The sequence below is a fragment of the Cryptomeria japonica genome, unplaced genomic scaffold, assembly GCF_030272615.1.
Source record: "Cryptomeria japonica unplaced genomic scaffold, Sugi_1.0 HiC_scaffold_254, whole genome shotgun sequence".
Lineage (NCBI taxonomy): Eukaryota > Viridiplantae > Streptophyta > Pinopsida > Cupressales > Cupressaceae > Cryptomeria > Cryptomeria japonica.
The window spans coordinates 190,001-210,000 of NW_026729076.1; the positions used below are offsets into that span (position 1 = coordinate 190,001).

General features: G+C 61.1%; 2 non-coding genes across 2 annotated transcripts; both read left to right on the forward strand.

Annotated features, from left to right (window-relative positions):
* The first annotated feature begins 8,547 nt into the window (after nt 1-8,547).
* Nucleotides 8,548-8,666, forward strand: LOC131869609 (5S ribosomal RNA). The gene has a single exon (XR_009367991.1). It is a non-coding gene; the product is annotated as a 5S ribosomal RNA (ribosomal RNA).
* Nucleotides 8,667-16,483: 7,817 nt separating this feature from the next.
* LOC131869634 (5S ribosomal RNA) lies at nt 16,484-16,602 on the forward strand. The gene has a single exon (XR_009368016.1). It is a non-coding gene; the product is annotated as a 5S ribosomal RNA (ribosomal RNA).
* The last annotated feature ends 3,398 nt before the right edge of the window (nt 16,603-20,000 follow it).

The window sequence follows — 20,000 nt, forward strand, 5'->3', positions numbered from 1 at the left end:
GAATGGTCCAAGCATCGGACGCGCTTGGGGCGACTGCCAGTGCCAACCCCTTATCCCGCGATGCGTCCGATACACAGATGGTTCCAAGGCGGCCGAGGAGCCTCACCGCATAGCAATCGGGGGTGCGAGGCGAGGGATGGGGCGGGAAGGCCCCAACGGCTAGACGGAAGAGGCTTCAGGGCCGCCTAGGAATGGTCCAAGCATCGGACACGCTTGGGGCGACTACCAGTGACAGCCCCCTATCCCGCGATGCGTCCGATACGAAGATGGTTCCAAGGCGGCCGAGGAGCCTCACCGCATAGCAATCGGGGTGCGAGGTGGGGGATGCGGCGAGATGGCCCCAACGGCTAGACGGAAGAGGCCACAGGGCCGCGTCGGAATAGTCCAAGCATCGGACGCGCTTGGGGCGACTACCAGTGACAACCCCTTATCCCGCGATGCGTCCGATACGAAGATAGTTCCAAGGCGGCCGAGGAGCCTCACCGCATAGCAATCGGGGTGCGAGGTGGGGGATGCGGCGAGATGGCCCCAACGGCTAGACGGAAGAGGCTGCAGGGCCGCCTCGGAATAGTCCAAGCATCGGACGCGCTTGGGGCCACTACCAGTGACAACCCCTTATCCCGCGATGCGTCCGATACGAAGATAGTTCCAAGGCGGCCGAAGAGCCTCACCGCATAGCAATCGGGGTGCGAGGTGGGGGATGCGGCGAGATGGCCCCAACGGCTAGACGGAAGAGGCCACAGGGCCGCCTCGGAATAGTCCAAGCATCGGACGCGCTTGGGGCGACTACCAGTGACAACCCCTTATCCCGCGATGCGTCCGATACGAAGATAGTTCCCAGGCGGCCGAGGAGCCTCACCGCATAGCAATCGGGGTGCGAGGCGAGGGATGCGGCGAGATGGCCCCAAAGGCTAGACGGAAGAGGCTGCAGGGCTGCCTCGGAATAGTCCAAGCATCGGACGCGCTTGGGGCGACTACCACTGCCAACCCCTTATCCCGCGATGCGTCCGATACACAGATAGTTCCGAGGCGGCCGAGGAGGTGGGGGATGCAGCGAGATGGCCCCAACGGCTAGACGGAAGAGGCTGCAGGGCCGCCTCGGAATAGTCCAAGCATCGGACGCGCTTGGGGCGACTACCAGTGACAACCCCTTATCCCGCGATGCGTCCGATACACAGATAGTTCCGAGGCGGCCAAGGAGCCTCACCGCATAGTAATCGTGGTGCGAGGTGGGGGATGCGGCGAGATGGCCCCAACGGCTAGACGGAAGAGGCTGCAGGGCCGCCTCGGAATGGTCCAAGCATCGGATGCGCTTGGGGCGACTACCACTGCCAACCCCTTATCCCGCGATGCGTCCGATACACAGATAGTTCCAAGGCGGCCGAGGAGCCTCACAGCATAGCAATCAGGGTGCGAGGCGAGGGATGCGGCGAGAAAGCCCCAACGGCTAGAGGGAAGAGGCTTCAGGTCCGCCTCGGAATGGTCCAAGCATCGGACGCGCTTGGGGCGACTACCAGTGACAACCCCTTATCCCGCGACGCGTCCGATACACAGATAGTTCCAAGGCGGCCGAGGAGCCTCACCGCATAGCAATCGGGGTGCGAGGCGAGGGATGCGGCGAGAAGGACCCAACGGCTACACGGAAGAGGCTTCGGGGCCGCCTCGGAATGGTCCAAGCATCGGACGCGCTTGGGGCGACTACCAGTGACAACCCCTTATCCCGCGACGCGTCCGATACACAGATAGTTCCAAGGCGGCCGAGGAGCCTCACCGCATAGCAATCGGGGTGCGAGGCGAGGGATGCGGCGAGAAGGACCCAACGGCTACACGGAAGAGGCTTCGGGGCCGCCTCGGAATGGTCCAAGCATCGGACGCGCTTGGGGCGACTACCAGTGACAACCCCTTATCCCGCGACGCGTCCGATACACAGATAGTTCCAAGGCGGCCGAGGAGCCTCACCGCATAGCAATCGGGGTGCGAGGCGAGGGATGCGGCGAGAAGGACCCAACGGCTAGACGGAAGAGGCTTCGGGTCCGCCTCGGAATGGTCCAAGCATCGGACGCGCTTGGGGCGACTACCAGTGACAACCCCTTATCCCGCGACGCGTCCGATACACAGATAGTTCCGAGGCGGCCGAGGAGCCTCACCGCATAGCAATCGGGGTGCGAGGCGAGGGATGCGGCGAGAAGGACCCAACGGCTAGACGGAAGAGGCTTCGGGTCCGCCTCGGAATGGTCCAAGCATCGGACGCGCTTGGGGCGACTACCAGTGACAACCCCTTATCCCGCGACGCGTCCGATACACAGATAGTTCCAAGGCGGCCGAGGAGCCTCACCGCATAGCAATCGGGGTGCGAGGCGAGGGATGCGGCGAGAAGGACCCAACGGCTAGACGGAAGAGGCTTCGGGTCCGCCTCGGAATGGTCCAAGCATCGGACGCGCTTGGGGCGCATAGAGATTCACGATGAGCTCCTGCATAGCAATCAGGAGACTTGCCGTGTCCATCACAATCGATAAATCCTGGTGCAAGATTTTTGCATCCGAGCGCTCCAACCAGTCGAGCACCAGCATCAATCGACATAAACGGGCACGGGGGGAGGATGCTCGAGAACACTACCTCCCCTATATAAGTTATTTGTCCGATTCTCAAGCAGCCGAAGTCTGGTCATCGAATCGGGTCAAAGACCACAACTTCCGACTTTACCCACAATGCAAGTCATCGAATCGAACATCGGCCCCCGAGTCGGACTCCATGCGTATGTCAGGTCATCGGACCCAAATTCCGCCTTCCTGCGCATGGCGGGCCATCAATATCAACTCGGTCATCGGACCCAAACTCCGCCTTTTTGCGTATGGCACGCCTTCAAATCGGTCATCGGACCCAAATTCCGCCTTCCTGTGCATGGCGGGCCATCAACATCAACTCGGTCATCGGACCCAAATTCCGCCTTTCTGCGCATGGCACGCCATCAACTCGGTCATCGGACCCAAATTCCGCCTTCCTGCGCATGGCAGGTCATCGGACACAAATTCAGACCTCGCCAATATGCCTACGTATCGAATCGGTCATCGGACCCAACTTCCGACTTCATCCATACTGTAGGGTCTTTGAGGTTGGCGCGGTGCGCTCAACCCAGGGAGTCGACCCATCGAAGCATACACCTCCCCTATATAAGCTATTTGTCCGATTCCCACACCTGTGTAGTTTGCACCTCTGACCAGGACATCGACCCCAACTTCCGAACTCGACTGCAACGACGGCACCAGCGCCTTGGTGCGCACCTTGCGACGCACAGTCCCAACATTCGCCTTCCTGCACATGGCAGGTCATCGGACCCAAATTCCGACCTCGCGAGTATGCCTACATATCGAATCGGTCATCGGACCCAACTTCCGACTTCATCCATACCGTAGGGTCTTTGAGGTTGGCGCGGTGCGCTCAACCCGGGGAGTCGACCCAACGAAGCATACACCTCCCCTATATAAGCTATTTGTCCGATTCCCACACCTGTGTAGTTTGCACCTCCGATCAAGACATCGACCCCAACTTCCGAACTCGCCTCCAACGACCGAACCAGCGCCTTGGTGCGCACCTTGCAACGCACAGTGCCAACATTCGCCTTCCTGCACGTGGCAGGTCATCGGACCCAAATTCCGACCTCGCGAGTATGCCTACATATCGAATCGGTCATCGGACCCAACTTCCGACTTCATCCATACCGTAGGGTCTTTGAGGTTGGCGCGGTGCGCTCAACCCGGGGAGTCGACCCAACGAAGCATACACCTCCCCTATATAAGCTATTTGTCCGATTCCCACACCTGTGTAGCTTGCACCTCCGATCAGGACATCGACCCCAACTTCCGAACTCGACTAAAAAGACCGCACCAGCGCCTTGGTGTGCACCTTGCAACGCACAGTGTCAACATTCGCCTTCCTGCACATGGCAGGTCATCGGACCCAAATTCCGACCTCATGAGCATACCTACTAATCGAATTGGTCATCGGACCCAACTTCCGACTTCATCCATACCGTAGGGTCTTTGAGGTTGGCGCGGTGCGCTCAACCTGGGGAGTCGACCCATCGAAGCATACACCTCCCCTATATAAGCTATTTGTCCGATTCCGACACCTGTGTAGTTTGCACCTCCGCTCAGGACATCGACCCCAACTTCCGAACTCGCCTGCAACGACCGAACCAGCGCCTTGGTGCGCACCAAAAGTGCGCACTTTTGGAGGGCACTTTTGTGCGCTCCAAAGGTGCGCACTTTTGGAGGGCACTTTTCTGCGCTCCAAAGGTGCGCACTTTTGGAGGGCACTTTTTGGAGGGCACTTTTCTGCGCTCCAAAGGTGCGCACTTTTGGAGGGTACTTTTTGGAGGGCACTTTTCTGCGCTCCAAAGGTGCGCACTTTTGGAGGGCACTTTTTGGAGGGCACTTTTCTGCGCTCCAAAGGTGCGCACTTTTGGAGGGCACTTTTTGGAGGGCACTTTTCTGCGCTCCAAAGGTGCGCACTTTTGGAGGGCACTTTTTGGAGGGCACTTTTCTGCGCTCCAAAGGTGCGCACTTTTGGAGGGCACTTTTTGGAGGGCACTTTTCTGCGCTCCAAAGGTGCGCACTTTTGGAGGGCACTTTTTGGAGGGCACTTTTCTGCGCTCCAAAGGTGCGCACTTTTGGAGGGCACTTTTTGGAGGGCACTTTTCTGCGCTCCAAAGGTGCGCACTTTTGGAGGGCACTTTTTGGAGGGCACTTTTCTGCGCTCCAAAGGTGCGCACTTTTGGAGGGCACTTTTGTGCACTCCAAAGGTGCGCACTTTTGGAGGGCACTTTTCCTGTGCTCCAAAGGTGCACACCTAGGTGAGCACCTTCGACCACACCTTGTAGCACACCAAACTCTGACTTTCGACTTCATCCGCAATGCAGGGTCTTTGAGGTTGGCGCAATGCGCACAACCAGGGGAGTCGACCCATCAAACCCAACACCTCCCCTATATAAGCTATTTGTCTGATTCTCATACATGCGTAGCCTGCAGGAGCAATTAGGACATCGACCCCAACTTTCGGCTTCTAAACGAAAACAAGGTCTTTGAGGTTGGTGTAATGCGAACAACTAGGGGAGTCAACCCATCAAACCCAACACCTCCCCTATATAAGCTATTTGTCTGATTCTCATACATGTGTAGTCTACAGGAGCAATTAGGACATCGACCCCAACTTTTGACTTCTTAACGAAAACAAGGTCTTTGAGGTTGACGTAATGCGCACAACCAGGGGAGTCGACCCATCAAACCCAACACCTCCCCTATATAAGCTATTTGTCCGATTCTCATACATGTGTAGCCTGCAGGAGCCATTAGGACATTGACCCCAACTTTTGACTTCTTAACGAAAACAAGGTCTTTGAGGTTGGCGTAATGCGCACAACCAAGGGAGTTGACCCATCAAACCCAACACCTCCCCTATATAAGCTATTTGTCTGATTCTCATACATGTGTAGCCTGCAACAACGATTAGGACATCCACCCCAACTTCTGAATTCGTCTGCGTTGACCGCACCAAAGGTGCACGCCTTGGTGCTCACCAAAATCCGACTTCCGACTTCTTCTGCTATGCGGGGTCTTTGAGGTTGGCGCAGTGCGCACAACCAGGGGAGTCAACCCACCGAATGCAACACCTCCCCTATATAAGCTATTTGTCTGATTCTCATACATGCGTAGACTGCAGCAATGATTAGGACATCCACCCCAACTTTTGACTTCTTAAACAAGACAGGGTCTTTGAAGTTGGTGCAGTGCACACAACCAGGGGAGTCGACCCATCAAACGCAACACCTCCCCTATATAAAGCTATTTGTCCGATTCTCATACGTGTAGTCTGCAGCAGCGATTAGGACATCGACCCCAACTTCCGAATTCGTTTGCATTGACCGCACCAAAGGTGCACGCCTTGGTGTGCACCCTGGAGTGCACTTTGGTGCTCACCTCGGTGCACACTTTGGTGTGCACCTCGGTGTGCACCAAAGGTGCGCACCTTGGAGCGCACCAAAGGTGTACACTTTGGAGCGCACCACATAGGGTCTTTGAGAGGTTGGCGCAGTGCGCACACCAAGGTGGGTGTTGAGGTGCGTGCCGAGGTGGGTGGGTGCTAGGGTGCGCTCCATGGTGGGTGCCAGGGTGGGTGCGTGCTAGGGTGGATTCCAAAGAGGGTCATAGGGTGGGTGCCAAGGTGGGTTGGTGATATAGTGGGTTCAAAGGTGGGTACTAGGGTGGGTTCCAAGGTGGGTCACAAGTTGGGTGCCAGGATGCGTGGGTGTTAGGTTGGGTGCCAAGGTGGGCTCCTGCGTGGGTGGGTGCTAGGGTGGGTTTCAAGGTGGACGCGAGGGCGGGTGCCAAGGTGGGTAACAAGTTGGGTGTTAGGATGGGTGAGTGCTAGAGTGGGTGCCAAGGTGGGTGGGTGCTAAGGTGGATGCCAAGGTGGTTCACAGGGTGGGTGGGTTCTAGGGTGAGTTCCAAGGTGGGTCACAGGTTCAGTGCTAGGGTGGGTGTCAAGGCGGGTGTCGAGGTGCCTGGGTGCTAGGGTGTGGATGCCAATGTGGGTCATAGGGTGGGTACTAGGGTGGGCTGCAATGTGGGTGCCAAGGTGGGTAACATGCTCGGTGGGTTCTAAATTGGGTGCCAGGGTGGGTGTGCACCCACCTTGCCCGAGGTGGGTGCCAAGGTGCCAGTGTGGGTGGGTGCTAAGGTGGATGCCAAGGTGGGTGAGAAGGTGGGTGATAGGTTGAGTGGTAGGATGGGTGGGTGCCAAGATGGGTCACAGGGTGGGTGCAAGGGTGGGTAGGTGCTAGGGTTGGTGTCAGGGTGGGTGGGTGCTAGGTTGGGTTCCAAGGTGGGTGCGAGGGTGAGTGTCAAGGTGGGTCACAGGTTAGGTGCTAGGATGGGTGAGTGCTAGGGTGCAAAGGTGCCAGGGTGGGTGCTAGGATGGGTCGATGCTAGGGTGAGTGGCAAGGTGGGTCCACAAGTGTCAAGGTGGGTGCCGAGGTGGGTGCCAAGTCGGCGACTGCTATGGTGGATGCCAAGGTGGGTCACGGGGTGGGTGCCAAGTTGCTAGGTTGGGTTCCAAGGTGGGTGCCAACGTGGGTGCTAGGGTGCGTGGGTTAAAGGGTGTGTCACAACGTGGGTGCCAGGATGGGTGCGCACCCACACTGGCCAAGACGGGTGCGGGTGCAAGGTTGGGTTCCAAGCCCGGTCACAGGCTGGGTGCTAGGATGGGTGGGTGCCAAGGTGGGCACCAGGGTGGGTGCACCCACCCTGGCCAAGGTGGGTCACGGGGTGGGTCCTAGGGTGGGTAACGGGGTGGGTACTAAGGTGCGTGCCAAGGTGGGTCATAGGGTGGGTGCCAAGGTGGGCACCAGGGTGGGTGTGCACCAACCCTAGCCAGGGTAGGTCACGGGGTGGTTGTCGGGGTGGGCGTCAAGGAGCCAAGGTGGGTGGCAAGTAGCCAAGTTGCGTGCCAAGGTGGGTGTCGGGGTGGGTGCCAAGGATCCAAGGTGGGTGCCAAGGAACCAAGGTGGGTGTCTGGGTGGGTGCCGAGGTGGGAGCCAGGGTGGGTCCCAAGGTGAGTGCAAAGGTGGGTGCCAGGGTCAAGGTGAGTGCCAATGTGGGTTCCAAGGTGCCAGGGTCAGGGTGAGTGCCAATGTGGGTTCAAAGGTGCTAAGTTGGGTGCGAGGTTGGGTGCGAGGGTGGGTGGGTGCCAAGGTGTGCTAGGTGGAAGCCCGGGTGGGTCGGCATCCCATGGGTGTCGAGTTGGGTGCCTGATGGGTGCTTCTTGTCAAGTTTTAGTCGTCGGGACTCATTTCGAGCCTTAGAGGTCGTTTCTTGTCCGGTTGCCCTGTCTTCGACCTGGGAACCCAATTTTGGTCCTCGGGTCCCATTTTTTTTTGTCTCGCATCCCACTTTTGGCCTGTGGCCTTTTCGGGGTCGATTCTCGTTTTGGGCATCAGAGCATGTTTCTTCTCCTAAAACCCAATATTTGTTTATTAAGTCTCGGAACACATTTTTGTTCTCGTGGACCCATCATGGGTCTTGGAACGCATTTGTGGTCCTTGGGTCCCATTTTGCATCCCGAAACTTGTGTTTTGGTGCTTGATCCCTATTTTGGGTGCCCACCTTGCACCAAGTGCGCACCCGGGGCAAACCGAGCGCCTTGGTGCACCGGGGCAAGATCGAGCGTGCACCCGAGGCGCCCCGAACATGCACCAAGGTGCACTCGGCCCACATGTGAGCGCAGGTCGTTGCGCCCGAGGTGGTGTGTGGGCACCGCGTTGCAGACGGGACACTGCACGCACACGACGCCCCCTCCAGGTGCACGCACGTAGGCCGGGCCGGGTGCACACCCGACGCCCTAGCAAGGTGCGCGCACCCGGGCAGGGCTCACACTTGGCGAACGGGGCGCACTTCGCGAGGGAGGGTGTGCACCTCGACGGGGGTGGGTGGCCGGGGTGGATTCGCACGTGGGTCGCGGTTTGCTAAGTACACACTGCGACAAGCTCATAACGGGTGCGATCATACCAGCATTAGTGCACCGGATCCCATCAGAACTCCGCAGTTAAGCGCGCTTGGGCCGGAGTAGTACTGGGATGGGTGACCTCCCGGGAAGTCCCGGTGTTGCACCCTTTTTTAGTTTTTCGCCGGGCGTCGCAATGCTATTTGAATAAACCTTTTGCCCGTTTGCGTTCTCGTCGGGGCCGGGCCGGGCCGGGGTGCGCTGCCCGCACTACCGCGCGCGCGGGGGCGACACCGAGCGCGCACCCGAGGCACCCCGAGCACACAGGCCACGGTGCAACCTGGGCGTTGTGCGCGCACCCCGGTGCGCCCGAGGTGCTGCGCGCGCACCCAGGTGAAATCGGTGTGCACCTCGGCCAGTGCGCGCTCGGTCGAGTCGCGCACGTTGGCCAAGGTGCACGGTGATGTTTCTTACTCTAAGGTTCCGCACCAGACGCCCGGGACAGGTGAGCGAAGCTGGGCGGGGCCGGGTGCGCGGCCGGGGCAGGTGCACGCAGCTGGAGAGAGCTTTGGAGCACACTTCGGAGCGCACCAATGATGCGCTCCATTCAAAAGTTTCCTGAAAAGGCAAAAAAAGTTGAGATTATAGAATTTCCCACTTGAGAGATTGTAAAAAAAAAAAATTTAAAATGAAGGAAACGCGGGTGCCAAGGTGTGCGCAGCCCAGCCAAGGTGTGCGCACCAAGGCGCCCACCCTGGCGAAGGTGCACGCAAGGTGCGCACCCGAGGCAAACCGGACAATTAACCCAACTTTCGACTTCGCGCGCACCTTGGAGCGCACTTCGGAGCGCTCCTTGGTGCGCACCAATCTTGGGCACCTCGGAGTGCACCATGGCGCCCACCAAGGTGCGCACCCGGGGCAAACCGAGCTCCGACTTCGTGCGCACCTTGGAGCGCACGAAAGGTGCGCACCATGGCGCCCACCAAGGTGCGCAGCCCAGCCAAGGCGTGCGCATCAAGGTGCGCACCCTGGCGAAGGTGCGCACCCGGGGCAAACCGAGCTCCGACTTCGTGCGCACCTTGGAGCGCACAAAAGGTGCGCAACCCAGCCAAGGTGTGCGCACCCCGGTCAAACCGAGCTCCGAATCGTGCGCACCAGAGGTGCACGCCATCGTGCGCACCTTGGAGCACACTTCGGAGCCCTCCTTGGTGCGCGCCGATGTTGCGCACCTCGGAGCGCACCCGGGGAAAACAATGCAATTAACCCGACTTTCGACTTCGTGGGCACCTCGGAGCGCTCTCGGGTTCGCACCTCGGAGCACACCGAGGTGCGCACCTTTGATGCGCTGCCTTCACCAATTTCCAGAAAAGGCAAGAAAACATTGAGAAGGTGTGCGCACCGAGGTGCCCACCCTGGCGAAGGTGCACGCGAGGTGCGCACCCGGGGCAAACCGGGCTCCGACTTCGTGCACGCCGCACCTTGGAGCACACTTCGGAGCGCTCCTTGGTGCGCACCAGGGCGCGCAACCCAGCCGAGGTGCCCACCCCGGCGAAGGTGCACGCGAGGTGCGCACCCGGGGCAAACCGGGCTCCGACTTCGTGCACGCCATGGTGCCCACCGCGGCGAAGGTGCACGCGAGGTGCGCACCCGGGGCAAACCGGGCTCCGACTTCGTGCACGCCGCACCTTGGAGCACACTTCGGAGCGCTCCTTGGTGCGCACCATGGTGCCCACCAGGGCGCGCAACCCCGCCGAAGGTGCACGCGAGGTGCGCACCCGGGGCAAACCGGGCTCCGACTTCGTGCACGCCGCACCTTGGAGCACACTTCGGAGCGCTCCTTGGTGCGCACCATGGTGCCCACCAGGGCGCGCAACCCCGCCGAAGGTGCACGCGAGGTGCGCACCCGGGGCAAACCGGGCTCCGACTTCGTGCACGCCATGGTGCGCACCGCGGCGAAGGTGCGCACCCGGGGCAAACCGGGCTCCGACTTCGTGCACGCCGCACCTTGGAGCACACTTCGGAGCGCTCCTTGGTGCGCACCAGGGCGCGCAACCCAGCCGAGGTGCCCACCCCGGCGAAGGTGCACGCGAGGTGCGTACCCGGGGCAAACCGGGCTCCGACTTCGTGCACGCCGCACCTTGGAGCACACTTCGGAGCGCTCCTTGGTGCGCACCATGGTGCCCACCAGGCCGCGCAACCCAGCCAAGGTGTGCGCACCAAGGTGCACGCGAGGTGCGCACCCGGGGCAAACCGGGGTCCGACTTCGTGCACGCCGCACCTTGGAGCACACATCGGGGCGCTCCCGGGTTCGCACCGGCGTTGCGCACCGTGGTGGGCACCTCGGAGCACACCAAGGTGGGCAGCGAGGTGCGCACCTTTGATGCGATGCCTTCACTAATTTCCATAAAAGGCAAAAAAAAAACGAGATTTTAAAATTTCCGTTTTGAAAGATAGTGAGAAAAAGGGAATGCTGGTGCCATCTTGAGCCCGCCCTGGTGCGCAGCCCAGCCAAGGTGTGCGCACCAAGGTGCCCACCCTGGCGAAGGTGCGCGCCCGGGCAATTAACCCAACTTCCAACTTCGCGCGCGCCAGGGTGGGAGCGCACCCAACAACCGGGCCTGGGAAGAGCCAATGCGAGAAACCCCACCAAACGCTCTGACAAAAAAAGAGGGGGCGCTCCAGTAACCCCGCTTCGGAGCGCACCCTGGGCAAACCCAGCCAAGGTGCCCACCCCGGCCAAGGTGCAGGCGAGGTGCGCACCCGGGGCAAACCGGGCTCCGACAACGTGCACGCCGCACCTTGGAGCACACTTCGTAGCGCTCCCGGGTGCGCACCTCAGAGCACACCAAGGTGGGCAGCGAGGTGCGCACCTTTGATGCGCTGCCTTCACTAATTTCCAGAAAAGGCAAAAAAAAAAGGAGATTTTAAAATTTCCGTTTTGAAAGATAGTGAAAAAAACGGAACGCGCGTGCCATCTTGAGCCCGCCCTGGTGCGCAGCCCAGGTAAGGTGCCCACCCTGGCAAAGGTGCGCACCCGGGCAATTAACCCTACTTCCGACTTCGTGCGCGCCAGGGTGGCAACCGGGCCTCGGAAGAGCCAATGCGAGAAACCCCACCAAACGCTCCGACAAAAAAAGAGGCGGCGCTCCAATAACCCCGCTTCGGAGCGCAGCCGGGGCAAACCCAGCCAAGGTGCCCACCCCGACGAAGGTGCACGCGAGGTGCGCACCCGGGGCAAACCGGGCTCCGACAACGTGCACGCAGCACCTTGGAGCACACTTCGAAGCACTCCCGGGTGCCCACCGGCGTTGCGCACCGTGGTGGGCAGCGAGGTGCGCACCTTTGATGCGCTGCCTTCACTAATTTCCAGAAAAAGGCAAAAAAAAATGAGATTTTAAAATTTCCATTTTGAAAGATAGTGAAAAAAAAGGAACGCGGGTGCCATCTTGAGCCCGCCCTGGTGCGCAGCCCAGGCAAGGCATGCGCACCAAGGTGCCCACCCGAGGTGCACACCCGGGGCAAACCGGGCTCCGACTTCGTGCAGGCCGCACCTTGGAGCACACTTCGGAGCGCTCCTTGGTGCGCACCATGGTGCCCACCAGGGCGCGCAACCCAGCCAAGGTCTGCACACCAAGGTGCCCACCCCGGCGAAGGTGCACGCGAGGTGCGCACCCGGGGCAAACCGGGCTCCGACTTCGTGCACGCCATGGTGCCCACCGCGGCGAAGGTGCACGCGAGGTGCGCACCCGGGGCAAACCGGGCTCCGACTTCGTGCACGCCGCACCTTGGAGCACACTTCGGAGCGCTCCTTGGTGCGCACCATGGTGCCCACCAGGGCGCGCAACCCAGCCAAGGTGTGCGCACCAAGGTGCACGCGAGGTGTGCACCCGGGGCAAACCGGGGTCCGACTTCGTGCACGCCGCACCTTGGAGCACACATCGGAGCGCTCCCAGGTTCGCACCAGCGTTGCGCACCTTTGATGCGCTGCCTTCACTAATTTCCAGAAAAGGCAAAAAAAAACGAGATTTTAAAATTTCCGTTCTGAAAGATAGTGAAAAAAACGGAACGCGGGTGCCATCTTGAGCCCTTCCTGGTGCGCACCCCAGGCAAGTTGTGCGCACCAAGGTGCCCACCCTGGCGGAGGTGCGCGCCCGGGGCAATCCGGGCTCCGACTTCGTGCACTGCATGGTGCCCACCAAGGCGCGCAACCCAGCCAAGGTGCCCACCGCAGCGAAGGTGCACGCGAGGTGCGCACGCGAGGTGCACACCCGGGGCAAACCGGGCTCCGACTTCGTGCACGCCGCACCTTGGAGCACACTTCAGAGCGCTCCTTGGTGCGCACCAGGGCGCGCAACCCAGCCGAGGTGCCCACCCCGGCGAAGGTGCACGCGAGGTGCGCACCCGGGGCAAACCGGGCTCCGACTTCGTGCACGCCATGGTGCCCACCGCGGCGAAGGTGCGCACCCGGGGCAAACCGGGCTCCGACTTCGTGCACGCCGCACCTTGGAGCACACTTCGGAGCGCTCCTTGGTGCGCACCATGGTGCCCACCAGGCCGCGCAACCCAGCCAAGGTGTGCGCACCAAGGTGCACGCGAGGTGCGCACCCGGGGCAAACCGGGGTCCGACTTCGTGCACGCCGCACCTTGGAGCACACATCGGGGCGCTCCCGGGTTCGCACCGGCGTTGCGCACCGTGGTGGGCACCTCGGAGCACACCAAGGTGGGCAGCGAGGTGCGCACCTTTGATGCGATGCCTTCACTAATTTCCATAAAAGGCAAAAAAAAAACGAGATTTTAAAATTTCCGTTTTGAAAGATAGTGAGAAAAAGGGAATGCTGGTGCCATCTTGAGCCCGCCCTGGTGCGCAGCCCAGCCAAGGTTTGCGCACCAAGGTGCCCACCCTGGCGAAGGTGCGCGCCCGGGCAATTAACCCAACTTCCAACTTCGCGCGCGCCAGGGTGGGAGCGCACCCAACAACCGGGCCTGGGAAGAGCCAATGCGAGAAACCCCACCAAACTCTCTGACAAAAAAAGAGGGGGCGCTCCAGTAACCCCGCTTCGGAGCGCACCCTGGGCAAACCCAGCCAAGGTGCCCACCCCGGCCAAGGTGCAGGCGAGGTGCGCACCCGGGGCAAACCGGGCTCCGACAACGTGCACGCCGCACCTTGGAGCACACTTCGTAGCGCTCCCGGGTGCGCACCTCAGAGCACACCAAGGTGGGCAGCGAGGTGCGCACCTTTGATGCGCTGCCTTCACTAATTTCCAGAAAAGGCAAAAAAAAAAGGAGATTTTAAAATTTCCGTTTTGAAAGATAGTGAAAAAAACGGAACGCGCGTGCCATCTTGAGCCCGCCCTGGTGCGCAGCCCAGGTAAGGTGCCACCCTGGCAAAGGTGCGCACCCGGGCAATTAACCCTACTTCCGACTTCGTGCGCGCCAGGGTGGCAACCGGGCCTCGGAAGAGCCAATGCGAGAAACCCCACCAAACGCTCCGACAAAAAAAGAGGCGGCGCTCCAATAACCCCGCTTCGGAGCGCAGCCGGGGCAAACCAAGCCAAGGTGCCCACCCCGACGAAGGTGCACGCGAGGTGCGCACCCGGGGCAAACCGGGCTCCGACAACGTGCACGCAGCACCTTGGAGCACACTTCGAAGCACTCCCGGGTGCCCACCGGCGTTGCGCACCGTGGTGGGCAGCGAGGTGCGCACCTTTGATGCGCTGCCTTCACTAATTTCCAGAAAAAGGCAAAAAAAAATGAGATTTTAAAATTTCCGTTTTGAAAGATAGTGAAAAAAAAGGAACGCGGGTGCCATCTTGAGCCCGCCCTGGTGCGCAGCCCAGGCAAGGCATGCGCACCAAGGTGCCCACCCGAGGTGCACACCCGGGGCAAACCGGGCTCCGACTTCGTGCAGGCCGCACCTTGGAGCACACTTCGGAGCGCTCCTTGGTGCGCACCATGGTGCCCACCAGGGCGCACCCGAGGCAAACCGGGCTCCGACTTCGTGCACGCCGCACCTTGGAGCACACATCGGAGCGCTCCCAGGTTCGCACCAGCGTTGCGCACCTTTGATGCGCTGCCTTCACTAATTTCCAGAAAAGGCAAAAAAAAACGATATTTTAAAATTTCCGTTCTGAAAGATAGTGAAAAAAACGGAACGCGGGTGCCATCTTGAGCCCTTCCTGATGCGCAGCCCAGGCAAGTTGTGCGCACCAAGGTGCCCACCCTGGCGGAGGTGCGCGCCCGGGGCAAACCGGGCTCCGACTTCGTGCACTGCATGGTGCCCACCAAGGCGCGCAACCCAGCCAAGGTGCCCACCGCAGCGAAGGTGCACGCGAGGTGCGCACCCGAGGTGCACACCCGGGGCAAACCGGGCTCCGACTTCGTGCACGCCGCACCTTGGAGCACACTTCAGAGCGCTCCTTGGTACGCACCAGGGCGCGCAACCCAGCCAAGGTGCTCACCCCGGCGAAGGTGCACGCGAGGTGCGCACCCGGGGCAAACCGGGCTCGGACTTCGTGCACGCCGCACCTTGGAGCACACATCGGAGCGCTCCCGGGTTCGCACCAGCATTGCGCACCTTTGATGCGCTGCCTTCACTAATTTCCAGAAAAGGCAAAAAAAAGAAAAAAATGAGATTTTAAAATTTCCGTTTTGAAAGATAGTGAAAAAAACGGAACGCGGGTGCCATCTTGAGCCCGCCCTGGTGTGCAGCCCAGGCAAGTTGTGCGCACCAAGGCACCCACCTTGGCCAAGGTGGGTCACGGGGTGGGTCCTAGGGTGGGTAACGGGGTGGGTACTAAGGTGCGTGCCAAGGTGGGTCATAGGGTGGGTGCCAAGGTGGGCACCAGGGTGGGTGTGCACCAACCCTAGCCAGGGTAGGTCACGGGGTGGTTGTCGGGGTGGGCGTCAAGGAGCCAAGGTGGGTGGCAAGTAGCCAAGTTGCGTGCCAAGGTGGGTGTCGGGGTGGGTGCCAAGGATCCAAGGTGGGTGCCAAGGAACCAAGGTGGGTGTCTGGGTGGGTGCCGAGGTGGGAGCCAGGGTGGGTCCCAAGGTGAGTGCAAAGGTGGGTGCCAGGGTCAAGGTGAGTGCCAATGTGGGTTCCAAGGTGCCAGGGTCAGGGTGAGTGCCAATGTGGGTTCAAAGGTGCTAAGTTGGGTGCGAGGTTGGGTGCGAGGGTGGGTGGGTGCCAAGGTGTGCTAGGTGGAAGCCCGGGTGGGTCGGCATCCCATGGGTGTCGAGTTGGGTGCCTGATGGGTGCTTCTTGTCAAGTTTTAGTCGTCGGGACTCATTTCGAGCCTTAGAGGTCGTTTCTTGTCCGGTTGCCCTGTCTTCGACCTGGGAACCCAATTTTGGTCCTCGGGTCCCATTTTTTTTTGTCTCGCATCCCACTTTTGGCCTGTGGCCTTTTCGGGGTCGATTCTCGTTTTGGGCATCAGAGCATGTTTCTTCTCCTAAAACCCAATATTTGTTTATTAAGTCTCGGAACACATTTTTGTTCTCGTGGACCCATCATGGGTCTTGGAACGCATTTGTGGTCCTTGGGTCCCATTTTGCATCCCGAAACTTGTGTTTTGGTGCTTGATCCCTATTTTGGGTGCCCACCTTGCACCAAGTGCGCACCCGGGGCAAACCGAGCGCCTTGGTGCACCGGGGCAAGATCGAGCGTGCACCCGAGGCGCCCCGAACATGCACCAAGGTGCACTCGGCCCACATGTGAGCGCAGGTCGTTGCGCCCGAGGTGGTGTGTGGGCACCGCGTTGCAGACGGGACACTGCACGCACACGACGCCCCCTCCAGGTGCACGCACGTAGGCCGGGCCGGGTGCACACCCGACGCCCTAGCAAGGTGCGCGCACCCGGGCAGGGCTCACACTTGGCGAACGGGGCGCACTTCGCGAGGGAGGGTGTGCACCTCGACGGGGGTGGGTGGCCGGGGTGGATTCGCACGTGGGTCGCGGTTTGCTAAGTACACACTGCGACAAGCTCATAACGGGTGCGATCATACCAGCGTTAGTGCACCGGATCCCATCAGAACTCCGCAGTTAAGCGCGCTTGGGCCGGAGTAGTACTGGGATGGGTGACCTCCCGGGAAGTCCCGGTGTTGCACCCTTTTTTAGTTTTTCGCCGGGCGTCGCAATGCTATTTGAATAAACCTTTTGCCCGTTTGCGTTCTCGTCGGGGCCGGGCCGGGCCGGGGTGCGCTGCCCGCACTACCGCGCGCGCGGGGGCGACACCGAGCGCGCACCCGAGGCGCCCCGAGCACACAGGCCACGGTGCAACCCGGGCGTTGTGCGCGCACCCCGGTGCGCCCGAGGTGCTGCGCGCGCACCCAGGTGAAATCGGTGTGCACCTCGGCCAGTGCGCGCTCGGTCGAGTCGCGCACGTTGGCCAAGGTGCACGGTGATGTTTCTTACTCTAAGGTTCCGCACCAGACGCCCGGGACAGGTGAGCGAAGCTGGGCGGGGCCGGGTGCGCGGCCGGGGCAGGTGCACGCAGCTGGAGAGAGCTTTGGAGCACACTTCGGAGCGCACCAATGATGCGCTCCATTCAAAAGTTTCCTGAAAAGGCAAAAAAAGTTGAGATTATAGAATTTCCCACTTGAGAGATTGTAAAAAAAAAAAATTTAAAATGAAGGAAACGCGGGTGCCAAGGTGTGCGCAGCCCAGCCAAGGTGTGCGCACCAAGGCGCCCACCCTGGCGAAGGTGCACGCAAGGTGCGCACCCGAGGCAAACCGGACAATTAACCCAACTTTCGACTTCGCGCGCACCTTGGAGCGCACTTCGGAGCGCTCCTTGGTGCGCACCAATCTTGGGCACCTCGGAGTGCACCATGGCGCCCACCAAGGTGCGCACCCGGGGCAAACCGAGCTCCGACTTCGTGCGCACCTTGGAGCGCACGAAAGGTGCGCACCATGGCGCCCACCAAGGTGCGCAGCCCAGCCAAGGCGTGCGCATCAAGGTGCGCACCCTGGCGAAGGTGCGCACCCGGGGCAAACCGAGCTCCGACTTCGTGCGCACCTTGGAGCGCACAAAAGGTGCGCAACCCAGCCAAGGTGTGCGCACCCCGGTCAAACCGAGCTCCGAATCGTGCGCACCAGAGGTGCACGCCATCGTGCGCACCTTGGAGCACACTTCGGAGCCCTCCTTGGTGCGCGCCGATGTTGCGCACCTCGGAGCGCACCCGGGGAAAACAATGCAATTAACCCGACTTTCGACTTCGTGGGCACCTCGGAGCGCTCTCGGGTTCGCACCTCGGAGCACACCGAGGTGCGCACCTTTGATGCGCTGCCTTCACCAATTTCCAGAAAAGGCAAGAAAACATTGAGAAGGTGTGCGCACCGAGGTGCCCACCCTGGCGAAGGTGCACGCGAGGTGCGCACCCGGGGCAAACCGGGCTCCGACTTCGTGCACGCCGCACCTTGGAGCACACTTCGGAGCGCTCCTTGGTGCGCACCAGGGCGCGCAACCCAGCCGAGGTGCCCACCCCGGCGAAGGTGCACGCGAGGTGCGCACCCGGGGCAAACCGGGCTCCGACTTCGTGCACGCCATGGTGCCCACCGCGGCGAAGGTGCACGCGAGGTGCGCACCCGGGGCAAACCGGGCTCCGACTTCGTGCACGCCGCACCTTGGAGCACACTTCGGAGCGCTCCTTGGTGCGCACCATGGTGCCCACCAGGGCGCGCAACCCCGCCGAAGGTGCACGCGAGGTGCGCACCCGGGGCAAACCGGGCTCCGACTTCGTGCACGCCGCACCTTGGAGCACACTTCGGAGCGCTCCTTGGTGCGCACCATGGTGCCCACCAGGGCGCGCAACCCCGCCGAAGGTGCACGCGAGGTGCGCACCCGGGGCAAACCGGGCTCCGACTTCGTGCACGCCATGGTGCGCACCGCGGCGAAGGTGCGCACCCGGGGCAAACCGGGCTCCGACTTCGTGCACGCCGCACCTTGGAGCACACTTCGGAGCGCTCCTTGGTGCGCACCAGGGCGCGCAACCCAGCCGAGGTGCCCACCCCGGCGAAGGTGCACGCGAGGTGCGTACCCGGGGCAAACCGGGCTCCGACTTCGTGCACGCCGCACCTTGGAGCACACTTCGGAGCGCTCCTTGGTGCGCACCATGGTGCCCACCAGGCCGCGCAACCCAGCCAAGGTGTGCGCACCAAGGTGCACGCGAGGTGCGCACCCGGGGCAAACCGGGGTCCGACTTCGTGCACGCCGCACCTTGGAGCACACATCGGGGCGCTCCCGGGTTCGCACCGGCGTTGCGCACCGTGGTGGGCACCTCGGAGCACACCAAGGTGGGCAGCGAGGTGCGCACCTTTGATGCGATGCCTTCACTAATTTCCATAAAAGGCAAAAAAAAAACGAGATTTTAAAATTTCCGTTTTGAAAGATAGTGAGAAAAAGGGAATGCTGGTGCCATCTTGAGCCCGCCCTGGTGCGCAGCCCAGCCAAGGTGTGCGCACCAAGGTGCCCACCCTGGCGAAGGTGCGCGCCCGGGCAATTAACCCAACTTCCAACTTCGCGCGCGCCAGGGTGGGAGCGCACCCAACAACCGGGCCTGGGAAGAGCCAATGCGAGAAACCCCACCAAACGCTCTGACAAAAAAAGAGGGGGCGCTCCAGTAACCCCGCTTCGGAGCGCACCCTGGGCAAACCCAGCCAAGGTGCCCACCCCGGCCAAGGTGCAGGCGAGGTGCGCACCCGGGGCAAACCGGGCTCCGACAACGTGCACGCCGCACCTTGGAGCACACTTCGTAGCGCTCCCGGGTGCGCACCTCAGAGCACACCAAGGTGGGCAGCGAGGTGCGCACCTTTGATGCGCTGCCTTCACTAATTTCCAGAAAAGGCAAAAAAAAAAGGAGATTTTAAAATTTCCGTTTTGAAAGATAGTGAAAAAAACGGAACGCGCGTGCCATCTTGAGCCCGCCCTGGTGCGCAGCCCAGGTAAGGTGCCCACCCTGGCAAAGGTGCGCACCCGGGCAATTAACCCTACTTCCGACTTCGTGCGCGCCAGGGTGGCAACCGGGCCTCGGAAGAGCCAATGCGAGAAACCCCACCAAACGCTCCGACAAAAAAAGAGGCGGCGCTCCAATAACCCCGCTTCGGAGCGCAGCCGGGGCAAACCCAGCCAAGGTGCCCACCCCGACGAAGGTGCACGCGAGGTGCGCACCCGGGGCAAACCGGGCTCCGACAACGTGCACGCAGCACCTTGGAGCACACTTCGAAGCACTCCCGGGTGCCCACCGGCGTTGCGCACCGTGGTGGGCAGCGAGGTGCGCACCTTTGATGCGCTGCCTTCACTAATTTCCAGAAAAAGGCAAAAAAAAATGAGATTTTAAAATTTCCGTTTTGAAAGATAGTGAAAAAAAAGGAACGCGGGTGCCATCTTGAGCCCGCCCTGGTGCGCAGCCCAGGCAAGGCATGCGCACCAAGGTGCCCACCCGAGGTGCACACCCGGGGCAAACCGGGCTCCGACTTCGTGCAGGCCGCACCTTGGAGCACACTTCGG